Raw genomic sequence first — 17,488 nt, 5'->3', positions numbered from 1 at the left:
TTCCAAGCTTCTACTCATAGCTTGGTCTTTCTGGTGACCAGCCCCCATCCAGGAACCCAAGAGTCACCTCATCAGAACAAAAGACACTGCTGTCACCCAAGAAGTTCTGAGAGATTTAGGAACTCTGTGTCAGGAACCAGGATCAAAGACCAAATGTTAGAATAGAAAATGCTCCTGATGCTCTTATCACTTAGGAAATTATGTTTCGTTTTGTTCTTGTTTTTGTGGGAGGTGGGGAAAGGTTGTTGTTGTTTTAGGAGCCCTGTGCCAGGAACCAGGAAAATAAATATATGTATTTCCTATAATCTCACAGGAACTAAGGTGTCACCTCCTCCAGAAAGACTTTCCAGGTATGTCTTCCCTCTTCCCTCACCTGAGCCAGACAGGATTTTGGGAGCCGTGGGATGCAATGGATACATAGTGAAACAATAAAGACCTAGGTTTGAATTTTGCTGCCATCATTAACTATGCATTTGACCTTGACAAACATTTAACCTCTCTGAACCTCAACATCTCTCTGTAAATCAATGGCAATAAATTATTTAACAAGATGGCAAAGAAGATTAAATGGTATAACCAACCATGCTAGAACATGGAGAATGCTCAGTGAATAATAATAGTTTTCATCCTTTGAACTCTCATAACCCTTTATCTGAGCTTCAGCCTTGCGTTATAGGTATGTGTACATCCTTCCTTCTTTCAACAAATATTTAATTGAATAGCAGTAAGTGTTATGAAGAAAACTAAAGCGAAGCGTGGGAGGGAGAAAATGTGTGTTGTACTGCTAGTTTATTTAGGATGGTTCAAAGAGACCTTACTGATAAGGCATCATTTAGGCAGAGAACGGAGGGAGGGAGCCCCGTATACATCAGAGAAGATTACTGGGGCAAGAGTAACGTCTTTGAGGCAGGGACGTGCTGGTGTGTTTGAGGAACAGCTAGGAAGCCCAAGTGGCCAGATCAGAGTGAGCAAGACGGGGAGGGAGGAAGAGCAGAGAAGTAGGAGGAGCCTCATCACACGGGGCCTTTGTAGACTGGGAAGGACTCTTCGTGTCTTGGTGAGGTGGGAAGCCAGTGGTGAGTGTTCAGAAGAGTGAAGGAACTGACGTAAGTTTTAAAAAGATCCCTTTGGCTGCTGTGTCCTATGCCATTGATGGTAGTGTAGCAAGAGTACAAATACGGACACTGAATAGTAGGCTACTGCAACGATCCAGGCAAGAGATAATAGTGGCTTGGACCAGGATGGCAAATGGAGGTAGAAAGAATGGCCAGATTCTGAATGTATACTGGTTTGAAGGGGGAGCTGTGAGTACCTGTTGGGCTGTGAGAGAAGGTGCTAGTGCCCAGCGCTTCGTGCTTGGGGAATCGTGAAGGTGGTTTTCATCTCTGAGATAAGCCAGGTTACAGGAAAAGCAGGTTTGGGTGGAGCAGAATGGGAATTAGGAATTTGATTTGGTATTTACCTAGTTATTTACCATTTCCCATGCTCTTCATTTGTTTCTGATGATCCAAATTTTCCTCTCGTATTGTTTTCCTTCAGCCTGAGAACTTTCTTTAGCATTTTGTTTTTGGTAGCGAAGATCTGCTAATGGTGAATTTTTAAAGTTTTTCTTTATCTGGAAATCTATTTTATCTTTAGTTTTGAAGAATATTTTTGTTGAATATAGAATTCTGGTTTGAAATTTTACTTTTAATGCTTTAGAGATGTTGGATCACTGGTTTCTGGCCTCTATTATATATTTTCTGGGGTTTTTTTTTTTTCAGCTTTATTAAGGTATAATTAACAAAATTATAGATATCTAAAGTATAAACATGACGACTTGATATATGTAGACACTGTGAAAAGATTCCTCACATCAAGTTAATTAGCACGTCTATCACCTCACATATTTACCTTTTTGGAGGGTGAGAACATTTAAGCTCTCCTTTCTTAGAAAATTTGTGATACAGTACAGTGCTATTGGCTTTGGTCTCTATGCTATACACTAGATCCTCAGACCATATTCATCTTATAGCTGAGCTTTATACTCTTACCAATCTCTCCCTATTTTCCCAACCCCCAGCCCCTGGCAACTACTTTTCTACTTTCTGTTTCTGTAAGTTCATCCATCTATGAGTTCATCATCGCAAATGACATGATTTCCTTATTTTTAAAGCTGAACAATATTCCATTGTACAGATGTAGCACATTTTCTTATCCATTCATCTGTTGATAGACACTTAAATTGTTTCCATACCTTGGCTATTGTGAAATGCTACAATGAACATGGGAGTACAGATGTCTCTTTGGGATAATGGTTTCATTTCCTTTGGATAAATACCCAGGAGTAAAATTGTTGGGTCATAGGTAGTTCTATTTTTAATACCTTGAGGAACCTCCATATTCTTTTCTACAGTGGTTGTACCAAATTACATGCCCACCAAGAGTGCACAAGGGCTCCCTTTTCTCCACATCCTTAGCCATATTTGTTATCTCTTGTCTTTTTGGTAATAGTCATCCTAATAGGTGTGGAGTGATATGTCATTTATATATGATGATTAGTAATGTTGAGCATCTTTTCATATACCTGTTATCCATTTGTATATTTTATTTGGACAAATTTCTGTTCTAGCCTTTTGTTCATTTTTAATTGAGTTACTAATTTTATTTTTTTCTGCTATTTAGTTGTATGAAATTCCTTGTGTGTTTTGTTTAACCCCATAGCAGATGTTGACCCTTACTGTTTCTGATGAGAAGTCGTTTGAATTGTTTTTAACTCTATGTAAGGTATCTTTTTTCTCTGGCTACTTTCAAGGTTTTCTCTTAATGATTGTTTTTTAGCAGTTCGACTACAATGCACCCAAGGGAAGTTTTCTTTGTGTTTATTATTCTTGGGGTATACTAGGCTTCTTGAATCTGTAAATGCATGTCTTTCACCAAATTGGGGTGAAATTTTGGCTACTATTTCTTCAAGAAAATCTTTTCCTCTTCAGTAGTCTCTTTCCTTTTCTTTGATTCCAGTTACAAAATGTTAGACAGTTTGATGTTGTTTCTTAGGCCTCCGAGGCTCTGTTCATCTTTTCCCCATTTTTCTTTCTCCTTGTTCTTATCCAGCTTCAAGGTCATTGACTCTTCCCTCTGTTACTTCCATTCCGCTGTTAAGCCTATCCAGTAAATTTTTTATTTCAGACATTATCTTTTTAAGATCTACAATTTCCATCAAGCTTTCAAAAAATAGAGTTTATTTCTCTGATGAGATTTCCTATCTTTTTATTTGTGACAAACAGATAACGTCTTACCTCACAAAGCATAGTTGTAAGAGCTCCTTTACAATTATGATCTGCTAATTCTAATATCTGGGTTATCTTGGCATCAGTCTCTGTCGATCACCTTCTCTCTTGAGTATGGGTTAGATTTTCCATTTTCTTTATGTGCCAAGTAATTTTGGAGTATTCTGATCATTGCGATTGTTGTTGCGGAGACTCTGGATTCTGTTATATAGCTCCCCAAAATGCTGATTGAGTCAAGCTGTAAACTGTCTCATGGGCCACAGTTTAAACCTCAGTTCAGTTCTTTTATTCTTATCTAGGCCTCCTTAGCCTGCCTCATGTATGCATGGTCCAGATATTGGTCAGAGGTTTGGATGAAGTTTATATACAGAATGTGTGATTCTTCCTCTCTGGGTCTCTCTATTCCTGGATTCCTCCTCTCACTTTTCAAACGCTTTGGACACAAGTGTTTAGTCTACTGTGGACCATTGCTGCCCTTTTTCTCTTAACTGAGAAATTACTAAATGATTTGAGATATGTGTAGAATGTTCTGAATATCTCTGAAGGGATACTGAAGAAATTGATGACAGTAGTTTTAATGGCATGTGTGTGGGGGTGGGGGGAAGGGAGGGAGTGGAGATTGGTTGAGAATTGTAAAAAAATGTAAGTTTTTGAAGTATTTGCTGATTTATAATCGGCATTTTATTTTAAGACAAACCCATCCTAGGGTCAAGCAACATGAGCCACATGGCATCCTGGGTTTTAATGCCCATTCAGGGCACTTGGAATGAGTGAGAGTGGGTAGAAATCAGTTTTTGGCAGAACAAGATCATGAAAAGAAAAAGTCATGGTATAATTCTGACCCTGCTCCAGTTCTTGTAAAATAACATCTAAGCAACCTGCTCATGCTTAGTTGAGCTACAATAGGGAACTTCTGCCTTACGAATACTGATGGCTGCAGTGTCTTCCAGGAGGGTCCTTGAGGAACAGCTGCTCCTGGTGGTTCGTTACTGCAGGGAAATGGCCCAGCACAGCTCTGCAACAGGCCACACCATTGTTCTTTTTTTGGTCAGTTCTTTAGTCTGCAGAAAATAGTAAATAAACCTATTCAACAGATTAAGTAATTCAGGAATCTGAAGGGAAGAGGTGTGGATTACACAGCTAATGCTATGCCATAACTCAGGTACCTAGGCAATTTGGCAAACAGCATCAAGGGGCTGAGATGGAAGGGCTGAGGGAACAGATCTGGTCATGGACAAACTAGAGGCACGAAGGGTATAGAAGCCTCTTGCTTAATCTTGGGGTGGGGTGAGGAGTGTGGTCAATATGAAAGTGTCAAGACAGTGACTGTCATCATGGAGAGGTATGTCTGCAAGTGGCAGGACACTCAGGAAAATGATCTCATTTGAGGAGATGGATGGAATCTTTCTGAGGAGTCTGGGATCTGCCTGCGACTTCCGCAGCTGCCTCCTGAACCTGGGAATGGAGCCCATTAAAAGGCTAGTCCTGGACCTGTCACCTTGTTCCAATCACAACTGCACTTGGTTGCCATCCTGCTCTGAGCCTGACTGGATAAAATGAATCTGTATTTGGCCCACAAAACAGGGATGCTCCCACTCTGTTATCTGACCTAGTAGCTTTCAAACTTTCTTTCACCAATTTTACACCATAATTCACTGTAAACACACAAAGTTTTGAAACAAAACTTTAACGAAAGTTTGTACTAATTGTGATGTACTCTGATATTTTTATTTTATTTTATTTTTTTTAATGCTACTTGCAACAACCAAGTTGATTTCATAACTCACTAATGGGTTGTAACCAGTAGTTTAAAAACACCACTCTAACCATATAAGTCAATCAGATTTGGTCTCTCTGATTCTCACAGGGTAGTAAGCCACGCAGGGGCCCCAAAAGTCTCATACCCAGTTGATATCTCAGCCTGTCTATCTGTTCCCATAGATTTGCTTATATGAACTTCAGAACACATTTATGTAAGTGTGCACTTTGCCCTTTTCGACCTGACCTCAAACAGACTCACTTTTCTGCACCCCGCGAGCCACAGTGCTGAGCTCACCACTTCATTCCTTGTTTCTCTGATCTGCTGCACCCAGCGCTCCGCCTCTCCCCACTCGGTCCCTGTGGGAGATCCCTGAAGTTAAAATATTTCAATCAAAGAATGTCAGGGGTGAAAGAGACTAAAAATCATTTCATACAACCACCCCTTTGATGCATCTCAGTCTCCACACTCTGCTCGCATCCCTCCAGGGACAGAGAGCTCCCTACTTGTTGAGGCAGTCCCTTCCCTCTTTGGACAATAATTAAACCAGAATTTGTCTTCCTATGGCTTCTATTTCTTAGTTTTTGTGTCAAAATTAGCCCTTATATATTATCGGAACTGTGGCTGGCAGTAAACACTAGATAAAGATTTCTCACTGACAGCAGCAGCAGTGGTTGTCTTAGTGCTGCCAACAAGAGTAACTCATCTCACCCTTTTTCACATCGCTGCCTTCAGATGTTCGAAGGAAGGGATCACATCGCCTGGGTCTTCTCTTTTCTCTGCTGAAGATCCCCAGTTCTGTTTGTCCTTCCTGGCGTATGTGGTTTCCTGGCCCTTTACATCCAGTTCACTGCATCCTCTGGGTACAGCTGGTCTCTCATAGGTCGCTGCCTCTCTGAATATGCAAGTCTTCAGAACTGGGCTCCTTGCGTGGGGCACCAGGGCCGAGAACAGACTCTTACCTCCGGTGACCTGAGTGCTCAGCAGCTCATAATGCTGCCCAAGATTATTAATAGCTCACATCAGATCAGAGAGAGGCCTGCCTGCAAGCACAAATAAAGGAGGGGTGGGTGGGGTGGCATCCCCCGCTCAGAGCTCAGTCCCTGTAGTAATGAGCTGGCATCCCAGAAGGAATTGGGCCTGCAAGAACATGGTAGCTCACCCAGGAAGAGCCAAATACCCAGTGGCTACACCAAGTATCTCAGGCTCCAATAGCTGCAGAGAGACAGATAGTAGTGGGGCCATGGTGAGCTTGGGTGCCACACGCTCCATCCCAGGGCTGCTCTGCTGAAGTTAGTTATTACCGTGCAGGAATATGGGCCCTCATGTTTTGAGATCATCCACATTTTCAAAAGAAGTCAGAAGTATAAAATTTTTTATATAGAATTATCCCATTTTAAAATGTCAACTAATTCAGATTTTTTTTCAAAAGGTGACATGAGGCAACAGCATCCAGGCTACACCAAACCACTGTGACCTTCAGGTCTCCTTTTGGACCTCTGTTCCGTATGCACAGAGCTGGGGGTCTTGGTGGCACCTGGTTACTGGCCCACCCAACTTTTACTCCAGTCTCTCCAGTTCTCAAGTCACTGCTGCTGCCAGGGCCAAATTTGGGGAAAACAGCTATGTTATCTGAGCAGCCAGAGAGCAATTCCCTGAGTCTCACACTCACCTTTCCTGGGCAGGTAGAGAGAGCAGTTGAGCCTGGAATACTGTGTGGAGGAAGGCTTTGAATGGAATCAGTCTTCCCCCCACCCCCTTCCTCACCCCTCCTCACCCCCACTAAGGGGCAGGAACATGACCTGCTTGTAAAGTACCTACCTGCTCATTGGAGGAGGAAGAAATCAGGCTTCGCTTGGCTTCTGGCTTCCTTCATGACTTAAAATTCCCCTTCCCAATGACTGTTTGCTTATCTCTTTGCAAAACGACGGGGTAAAAATGTAGTTGCTTATTGTAAAATTTTGGATTCTTTATGGATCCACAGAATCACAGAGTTTTAGAGCAAGAAAGGGGATTTTCAACCGGCTAGTGGGCCTAATCAGGTAAACTAAGGCAGAGAGTAATTTGCCCAAAGTCTTGTTGCTCGTTCACTGGCTCCCCTATTTCAGATAATCTTTTTATTTCCTTGGGAAAATGAACCGTAGCCGCCCCTCGCCCCGTTGCACCCACTCGCACTCTTCAGAGCTGGCCTCATCAACTCACCTTAGAGATAGTATTGTATTTTATGCAAAATAGAAAATTTGCATAAAATACTAATAACATTTGAAAAATATTTTATATTAAAATAGTAATAAAACGTTTACTAAACCCTCCATGAAATAACATGACTCCCCAAAGTTTTGCATAATTCGAACCCCTGCAGGACAAGTGAATTGTAAACTGTGTATGCTAGTGCCACGCGGTTGACCTATAACTTCAGCTAGTAAACAGAGACCACTACCATACTTCATCAGGATTGGTTTGAATGTACGTGAGCTTTAAAATGTGCGGGTTTTCAAAATGCATCTTTCCCGTAAAATGAACTGCCTGGTACTCCACTGGACAGGTGTGATTGTTCTCCCAATTGGATGAAACCCACCCTGGCCTGAGAGCTCTTGGTGATTGATGATGGCTGACTGCCTTCCTAACAGCCATTCCTCCTTTCTGCATTGAGAGTAGAATCCCAATTCTGTTTAGATATTGATCAACAATATGCTCAAGGCAGGTGGCACCAGTCCTAGGATGTGAGTCATACTTGGTCTAGGTCCCATCTCCTTTGCCAATGGTTGGTTTAGAAGTGGTGGTGATGAGACCCAGTTATGCCTACCAACACCTGTGGAGGAGTCAGCTGGAGACCTCTGGACAAGAGTTCCTCTGACAAAAACAAAGATACACACAAAAAAGCTGTGTTTTCTTCATATCTTTGGACATCATTATGTAAAAGTGGGATGCTTGGAGGTTTGGCAGCCATTTTGCAACCATGAGGGAAAGCAAAGAGCGTCATAGAGAACACTAATTTATGCCAGGCTGAAACAGGTGTTTTGTGATGATAATAAAGGGAGAAAGAAGAAAAAGACATAGGCACAGAAAGGTGAGACATATAGAGCCAAATCTCTCAGCAAGTCAGGACCAAAGCTGGAATGACATCAGTCTCCACTCCTTAGCCCCTGAGTTCTTTCTCTTACACTAAGGATGTGAAAAAAAACACACATACCTAGAGTGGGAGCAGAGGGCACCCAGAAGGTGTGAAGTGTGAAGGACATAGAGTATCCTGTACTCACTAAGGGGAGTGTATAGGCCATACCCACACATGCCACATGCCATAGCAAATGTGCTCTGGAGAAGACACAAAAGCTTCACTGTGCCCCACAGATATGTATGGAGTTGTGTGATAATGTGGAACTCTTCTTGTAAATTAAGCCATTCATCAGTTCACTCAGTCATTTTACTAATTTACAAAATGTTGACTTTAGGCCACACCCTTCCTGTGCTGTTTCTAGGGAGAGGAATCATCCCCATAAATAATAGCAACCAAGGCAGGACAAATCAAATACCAGGTGAACGGACCAGGCAGCCAGGGCTTGGGGTTCAGAGAATGGAATGGTCCCTGGGACCTGCGTCATCAGGAAGGGCTTCAGGGAGGTGAAAGGTAAGAAGAGGAAGAAGTCAGATTCTGAAGGTTTGGGGCCTGGAAAACAGACAGAAAGGAGACCCAGAGTTTGGGAGGTCAGGAAAAGGAGCCTTCATCTTATTGCTTCCTTGCACCAATGGGAGGAGTTTAAATTCTAGATCTTAATCTACTTTTTAATATATGGCTTCGTGCATGGCAACATATTTGTATTGAGTAACTACTATGTGCTAGAATAGGTTGGCAGTTGGGGCTATATAAAGGCCAGTCCTTCAAGGAACCCTGTGTCTGTGTTGAGACAGACTTGTGGTCAGCCAAAGACTAGAATAAGTGCTAGTATAGGAGGACACACAGGGTGCTGCCAGGCCTGGTCAGAGGAGGGACACCAAAGAGGGTAAGTGAAATGGCAGGGTAGTTTTTTGGGGGCCCCAGATTAAAGTTTATTTTAGGTTTCTAGAGAATCCTCCAGGCTAGGGAGGCTGCGGGCCTTTTGATTAACTAACCTCCACCCCCCCAACTTTCCAGTAAGGTCCTACACCCTTGGATAAGAGATCATCTTGGCCTCTCTGTGGGGATGATCCCCCAATCAGTCCAAATGATTTTGGTCTCTCATCCCAAATAATTTTGGTCTGGATAAGGAGGGACACGGCTCTGCCACCCTGAGCAGATTCCCTTTGCTTTGAGTCGTATGGGCATCTGTAAGTAGACACCTGTCATTCTACTGTGAAGAAGACTGATAGGACAGTGTGGGCCCATCTTGCTCACATGTTCCTTTGTAGGCAGAGCTTGAAGGCTGCTGGGAGGAGGCAGGCGGTTGTTCAGTGGCCTTGAGCTGCCTTGGGTGCCTGTCACCTGCTCATTGGGGACCATCACTGTAACATCTTTAATGGGAGGAGGTGGTTCCATCTGAGGTCAACTGGTGGGAAAAAACATTGGGTGCTTGGGAAGGAAAATCCCTGAGTGTGGCATTTGTATAAAAAGATGAGGCCATGTTGAGTGGCCAACCTGGTGAGGCAGGATCCACCGTGGCAATTGTTGAGGGTTATGTATGCTCAGGCAGACCTATTCCTGTGGTGGAGGGACAGGAGGAGCCAGGAAGTGGCCACAGGGGTCTGATGTACTGAGAGATGAGGTGTGGGACGAGACGGTGAGCTGATCTCGGCATCAGAAAGCAGATGCTGGCCTTTGTTGGCTTTGGAGCATCTCCAGCCACATTAAGAAGTGTTTGTCTTCCCAAGATGGACCGTTACAGGTCTGTCAACAATTTCCATTTTCATTAAACAAATACCTTTTGTGTAACACCCAAAGGGGTTCAAAAGGGCTCCTGCTTTGGAGGAGCCTTCTGCCTCTATTAGATGGCCAATTTGGGTGTCGACAGAGACCAAAAATGTTCTAGAGCTTCAAAGGAGGGCGAGATCACAGCTGGTGTGAGGCGGCTGGAAGCAGGCTCTAATAGTGAGCACCCCTGAGTCCCTGCCAGGATCAGGTACCGGATTTCACTTCATCCTCGCCTCCCTAAGGTATGGATCATCCTTTCTTTCATAGACTGGGAAATAGGCTCGAAAGATGTGACGTGACTTGCCCAAGGGCACACAGCTGCCAAGTGGCCAGGCAGAGATTGAAGGCAAATGTCTCTGGCTACAAAGTATGTACTCATATGAGATGGCTGAGGTTTGAGATGAATTTGGAGGGCGGGAAGGAACTTGCCAGATGAAGACAGAAAGAAGGCATTGCAGGCTGAAGGTACAGCCTGAGCAAAGATTGGGAGGCAGTGTGGGACCAGAAAGTTGTGGTTAGCTCAAACGGAGTCTTAGGGGAAGGCCAGAAGGGAAGGTTTAGATGTGTTAAGAGAGGCCTTGAGGGACTCGTGCCCCTTCCAGAGGTCACAGGAATCACTGGTGGAGGGAAAAGGAAAAGAAGATGCAATGACAGAACAGGGCAGAGCAAACCATGGGGAAGGAGGGTGCTGGAGATGGGGGCTGGAGGCCAGAGGGAAAGGGGAGGCGTTGCCTTCCTTGTGTGGGCAATGGAGCTTCTTGGAGAAGAGTCGCCCAGAGACACTTGTCCTGGCCCGAAGGTGCAGCGGGCAGACCTCAGGGAGGAGCCCCGCAGCACCCACCACCCCGAGAAGGAGAGCGAGAGGCTGGGCATGAGGCCGATGGGAAAAGGAAGAAAGGGGCTTGTGATGGTCAAGCTGAGAAATGACCCTCTCTTGATTTGGTTGGGGGGACAAAGAAGGGCCAGGTCTGGTGAGAACAGCACTGTCCATACTAAGATGTTTTCCTCAGAGCCAGCCCTGGCTACCACAGGCGTGAGTCTGTGTATCTTGGTTAGGCTGAAGTGACTTTTGGAGGAGCAGGTTCCTACAGGATGACACCTGCTTTTGCTCGTCCCATGTGGCACTGACTATGTCCCATGTGGCATTGGACCTGACCTGTGGCACTGACTATGCATTGGGCCAGGGTCTGGGATCTGGACCCAGACTGAAGCAGCCACACCTATGCCACCCAGGCAGACCTGCCAGGCAAACCCCTTATCTGTGGGCTCATGGCTGACCTCCATGTCTTTGCTCAAGCTCCTCCCACCAGATACATCCCTTCTTCTAGACCTAGCTCAAGGTTTGCCTACTCCAAGCAGTTTTCCTTCAGGGATGCACCCCTCCCTACAGCAGCTTTGTGTACACTTATGTAGTCTTTCCTCTTACTTATAGTCTTTATTTTCTGTGTATGTTCATCTGATCACCCCCAAAGAGATGATAAGGTCCTTGAGGATCAGATATCTTTTCTGTCTCCCACATAACACCTAAAATTGGCTCACAGCAGGCCCAGCACTCACAGAATGTTGAATGAATGGGAATTCCCTTCCACATATGGGCCCCGCGGCTCTAGGAGTGAGACCCCAAAACATATCCAGAGGACGTGGTGAGATGCAGGCGGAGAACAGGGCCAGGGAGGAGCTGAAGCGTGCCTCTGCCATGATGGCTCTCTGGAACGATGCTCAGCTGGGAGGGACCTTGGTGATGATCCAGCCCTCTCACTCCCAGGGGGAGCGCAGGTGCCCAAGGGCACAGAGCCGAGCTGAGGCTCCGAGGAACACCAGCAGTGACCCCCTTTGCTAAAACCCAGTTTTCCAAGCCTCAGATTCTTGACTTCTCAGCAGCGTCCACGTTTTGGAAAGGCCCTTCTCTTCATGGCACAAACCTGCAGGCACTGGAGTTTCTCTTTCCACCCTCTATCCTGTCTCCCTAAGCAGACTCCCCCACCACAGTTGGAATGGTCACAGCCGACTCCCACATAGCTCTGGTCCAGAATTCTCTTGAATGTCTGTTCCATCTTTCTTTCTGACTCTTGTGCTTCTCTTAAGGGTCCTAAAGACACCTCACACTCGCTATGTCCGAACTTGAATTTATAACTTCCCTCAGCATTCTTCCAAAAAATAACTCATCCCTGCCAGTGGTCTCTACACGGTGCAGGAACCGCCGCCCCGCCCGTGCCCAGGCCAGACATCGAGGCATCAGCTTTCCTACCCTCTTACACTTCTCTCCATCTCCACCAGGCCAGCCCGTTTCAAGCCTCCTTCACCCCTGACTGGGCTCCCAGCTTCCTTCCTCATCTCTCCATGGACCATTCCCCACCATACACAACCATCAGTCATCTCTTGAAAGCATTCAGCAGATCCTGTCACTTCCCCTCTTAAAATCTTTACTGGCTTCTTGTTTCTCTTAGGCTGAAGGCCTGGATGTTAGCAAGGCCTGCGAAGCCTTGAATAGTCCCTGCCTCCCTCGCCTGCCTCCAGCTTGCTTCACTCTGCGTGGCAGCAACCTTGGCCTTTCTCTCCAGGGAATTCCCCGGGATGCCACAGAGCCTTGAAATGGGAGAGGCCTCCTGGCCTCATGTTTCCATATTGTCATTTTACATTCATCTGGGAAACTATTTAATTAATGTTTCTCTCCTTACCTGCCTAGATTGTAAGTTCCATGAGGTCAGAGGCCTCACCTGGTACATAGAAACGGCTCAGGAAGTATGTGTCAATCCTTAGGCCTCTTTCACGGATGATACTCTTGGGTTCTGGTCACCAGGCTATGGGGCAGATGTATATTGTCTCGTTCTGGGTAAGATGTGAGTACCTGGGCCCAGCATCGGAGGCAGCGGACAGGGGCCAAGTGGGCCTGGAAGTGATGGTCACAGGGAAAGAAAAGAGACAATGACCAAGAGACTTGGCCTTGAACTGGGGGAAAAATTGTTTTATTTCCTGGCAGTAGGAAATAGGAGGAAGAAGAGTCTACTTTTAGCTTTTATCACTAGGTGGGTGGCCCTCATGTTCTCTTTAAATCATTGTCACACATTGGAGACTCAGTCACATTCTCTGTTAAGACCCCTGCTTAACTGGGGCATCTATACGGAGCCTTGGAGCCTTTCAGTAGGTGGGGGTCTTACCTGTATAAGAAGCTAAGAGGAGCTAAGGGAGAGAAGGCTTCCCATTCGGGCTATGCTCAGCATAGTTGGGAGGGTTTGTCTGAGCCCTCGGGATACTATAATGTTACCAGGTGCTGCTATTCTGGGACCCTTGGGCTTCCTGGGCTCCTATGCGAGGCCCACATGGCATACAGGGTCTGGTACCTGGAAGGTTTGGGGCACTGGTGAAGAGCTTTTGTAACACCTGAGTTTTGAAATCTTCAAATGGGGCAGAGGATCACACAAGCTGGGCGGCAGCATCAAACCCAAAGAGAAAGGGAAGTCTCAGGCTTGACCCCCAGAAGAGGTTCGGTTCATGTCTGCGGAAGCACAGGGAATCTACTAACCCAAGTAGGCAGGTGAAAACCTAGGTTATCGCTTTGCAGAATGCTCCGGACACAGGGCACGGACAGAAAGCACCTTTATTCTCACTTATCAGCTTCTGCAAGACTTTCTTTGGACCCATTCTTCCCTTCAGGGAAACCCTAGGCAGCCTCTATCCTTTTGAGGTCTCTCTCATGTAATACAATATTCAACCCCGTAGGATATCAAAATTCCAAGCTCCGTTCCATTGAAAATTTCCCCACCCAGTCAGTCTGGGGAAGCTGTGGGGGCAGAGGACAGCAGCCTGTTCTCTTGCTTTTCTCTCCACCTGCTTTCCCCCTTCCGGCAGAGCTGGGCTGCTCCGGGGTGGTGGGTTTGTGCAAGAAAGGGCAGGAAGGGTAGGGAAGGGCCTGCTTGACTTTACAAGTGTGTGTGGCGTTGTGCCCTCAGGTAGGCAGACTGCCAAGCTAGATTCTCTCTCATGGGACCCTGTGGTCACGTTGAAGCCTCCTGTATCCCTGAGGTTCTCCGACACAGGCCATGCCTCCCCGGATTTCTCTGGCTCCACCAGTCCTCACCTGGTCCTGTAGAGTCTGCTTCTGCAGGGCTCTGCATGTCCCCACACTCATCCTCGCTCCACCAAACCCTGTGTGATGTTGCGATTTACAATAAGAAATACACATGTGGTCTTTTTGCTTGTTTCAGACTCAGGGCTCCTAAACCCCATGGAATTTCATAAGCGATAAGAACGACAGGATGTCTTTTGTGATGTTAATGAGGTGACTTTTGGAAAGCTCCTAAGTCACCAAAGCCTGCATCTAAGGTTGCCAAGGGAACCAACCACATGATCAGAGGGTTGGAACTTTCAGTCCTAACCCCCTTCCTGCCCCGCCTCCCACCACCTCTGGGGAGGGGAAAAGGGTAGGGATTGAGTTCAATCACCAATGGCCAATGATTTAATCGATCATGCCTGTGTAATGAAATCCCCATAGAAACCCAAAAGGATGGCTTCCAAGGACATGTGATTGGGGGAGAGTGATGCTCCTAGAGAAAGCATGGAGACTCTGCATTCCTTCCCACGTTTTTTGCCCTACACATCTCTTCCATCTGGCTGTTTCTGAATTATATATTTTTTTCTAATAAACTGGTAAACAGTAAGTTAACTATTTTCCTGATTTCTGTGAGCTGCTCTAACAAATTAATCAAACCACAGGAGGGGGTCATGAGAGCCTCTGATTTATAGCTGGGTGGTTGAAATCAAACGTGACAACCTGGGCTTGGTGATAAGTGTCTGAACTGTGTGTGGGGGAAGGGAGGTGTCTTGTGGGACTGAGCCCTAACCCTGTGGAATCTGACTCTATGCCCAGGGCGACAGCGTCATAATTGAGTTGAATTGTAGGACATCCAGCTAGTGTCACAGATTTGGGGGGAAAACCCACACATCTTGTGTCAGAAGTGTTGTGTGACAGTACGTGTGAGAGTGAAGGAGACACATGGGAACAGTGAGGGTTTCCAACACCCGGGAAGCTCGGGCCTGTTTCCCAGTCACTCCCTTTCACACTTAGGAACTGGAGGTGGGGCACCGGTTGACTTCTCACTCTTACTCAAACAGTGTCGGTGGTCCAGCACTCCGAATTAGGGTGTACCACATTTGGCACTCGCTGAATTATTCTTGGCCTTTGGCTGTTCTGTCTAAAGGCCAAGACAAAAGGAAGAGTCACTTGGGTCCACCTGTTTCATGAACATCATAAAAGACCAGAATGTGTCAAAGAAGGTTGGGGCGGGGAAGTAAGGCAAGTACAGGGAGAGAATTCCTAGCAGGAGACACGCGGACGGACGTTGAGAAGGGAAGGAGTGTGGTTGGAAGTCACAGAGAGGGCATTAACCTGACATTTACGTGGCACTGGGGGCCCCTGAAGAGTCTCATTTCATTTTGTTGACTCTCTCACCAACCCCGAGGGAGGATATTATTCCCATTTTAGAGAAGAGATGGGAAAACGGAAGCTCCCAAGTGCAAGTGACTCATAGAGCACGTAGCAGAATTTGGGCGTCAATCTAAGTGAATCAATATAACTCCTAGAAAGTCCCAATTGTTTTTCCCCTTAAAAACAATTTCTAGTTAAATGAGTAATATTTTAATACATTTTCCATGTTAAAAAGAGAAATAAAACTTTAATGATAAAGCTAAAGACCCCTTTGACCACCAAATGATTATTACATGGTATGACTTTTAAATATCCTTAGAGGGCTTTTCCTCTACATCCATCCTCCACACACACATGTTGCTTCCCATAAGAAAAATTTAGCATTTTATTGATTTTTTTTTATTTTGTTATTCTTTTTAAGAAAAGAGCTCTCTCTCTGTGTACATGCCTTTTGGCTTCTTAGTTTCTTCATTCAACATTACACCCTAAAAAGTCTTTGTTAGTAGGTGTGGATCTGCCTCATTCTTTCTTATTACTGTGTAATATGGTATCCTACCACAGCTTGTTTAGCCACTCCCCTGTCGATGGGTAATTAAAGAGTTTCTAATATTCAAATAACAGATGCCTTGTTTAAAGAACTGCAATGTGTCAGGAATCTATGTTGACAAGTCTCAATACTCAGGAGGGACTCCGATCAGGCTTACTTGATAATGAGGAGGGATACGGGTCAGGATGATGGGGAAAGCTCTGTATCAGCATCCAGGAGTCTGGGTTTGAGGCCACTTCCCTTCCCTGAGCTTCAGTTTCCCCTTCTCTAAAACAAAAGGGTTGGGATGCCGGCGGTTCTCAGCCCTCGTTGCTCATCTGAATCACCTGGAGAACTCTAACGAAACAAAAAAGTAACGTAAACAGTGCCTGGGCCCTACTCCTAGAGGTTTTGATTCTGTTGGTCTGGGACAGAACTCTTTTGTCGGTCGTGTGAGCAACTCTTGTGTGCAGCAAGGTTTGAGAATTGCTGCTCTAGACCAGCTTCTCAAACTCTAACGTGCTCACCAGACACACGGGGACTTCCCCAGCCTGAACCCTCTGACTCAGTAGAACTGGGCCGAGCTCGAGATGCCACCTTTCTAACAAGCTCCCAGATAACACCAATGCTGCTGTTTCTAGACCATATTTTGAAGCAGAAGACTAGATACTCTAAGCTCTTTTTCATTTCTAATGTCCTTTTTAGCCACTCTTTTTCCATACTGACCTTCAGCCAACTAATGCTGGGCTGCGGTTGGTATGTAGAGCGTGCCTGAGAACTCAGGTGCAAAACAGAATGGTTCCCAAGGACCATGCAGGGCGGCCGAGGAGGCCCAGGGGGTTGGCTCCAGTTGTGGGTGTATCAAGCCCAGAAGACAGCAGGCAGAGGATTGGCAGGGCTTGTGAGGTCCAGCTTCAAAGTAGGTGCTCCTGTATCAGCCCGTATCGATTAGGCAACAGTTGGCCCAGGGCCCTCCAATCGGACCATCTGAGCCAAGCTGCAAGGAATTCAGGGCAGGTCCTGGGAGGAGTCCTGCCTCTAGGCAACTGCATCAGATATAGGAAGGGGATTCCCCTAACAAGACAGGGTAGCGTAAACCCAGTCTTTTTTTCCCCAGTATCTCTTCTGTTTTTTTTTATATTTACAGGCATCTTTATCAGTAAGGTGGTGATTAGAATTAGAACCACCCACTTGTTTTAGCTGCAAAGTAATGTGATTATTTTGTTTTATATTGTTCCAAAGTCCTTTCAAAGTACACCTGCTATGGTTTAGACAGTGAGGATATCTTCCATTCTAGTTTTTGCTTGCAAAAAGTGTCTGATTTTGAGTTTAACCCATTTACAAAATGAAATGAACAGACCCTGTTGAGACTGACTCCTGATCCTCTTGTTGGGAGGTAATTTCTAGTCTAAAATCTCATTTTGGTTTATCTTTTCTCTGCTTACAAGACTGAATCAAGACCCAATCAATTTTTGGTTATTTAATTTTAATAGTCTTGATTTTTAGAGCAACTTTACATTCACAGCAAAATTGAAAGTACAGAGAGTTCCCAAAGACTCTGTGGTCACCCTTCACCCCCAGCCACACACACACACACACACACACACACACACACACACGCCTT

At 45.5% G+C, this 17,488-nt stretch overlaps 1 protein-coding gene across 1 annotated transcript in view; it reads left to right on the top strand.

Moving 5' to 3' along the window:
• Window positions 1–764: 764 nt before the first annotated feature.
• PLB1 (phospholipase B1) overlaps window positions 765–17,488 on the top strand; it is a 147,814-nt gene continuing 131,090 nt past the window's right edge. The window contains exon 1 of the mRNA XM_039887494.1: window positions 765–1,106. The gene's annotated coding sequence lies outside the window, so the exon portion shown is untranslated. The remainder of the gene's footprint in view (window positions 1,107–17,488) is intronic.

Source organism: Pteropus medius, unplaced genomic scaffold (assembly GCF_902729225.1).
Source record: "Pteropus medius unplaced genomic scaffold, Ma_sr-lr_union100, whole genome shotgun sequence".
Taxonomy (NCBI): Eukaryota; Metazoa; Chordata; class Mammalia; order Chiroptera; family Pteropodidae; genus Pteropus; species Pteropus medius.
This window is presented reverse-complemented; position numbering and strand designations above follow the sequence as displayed.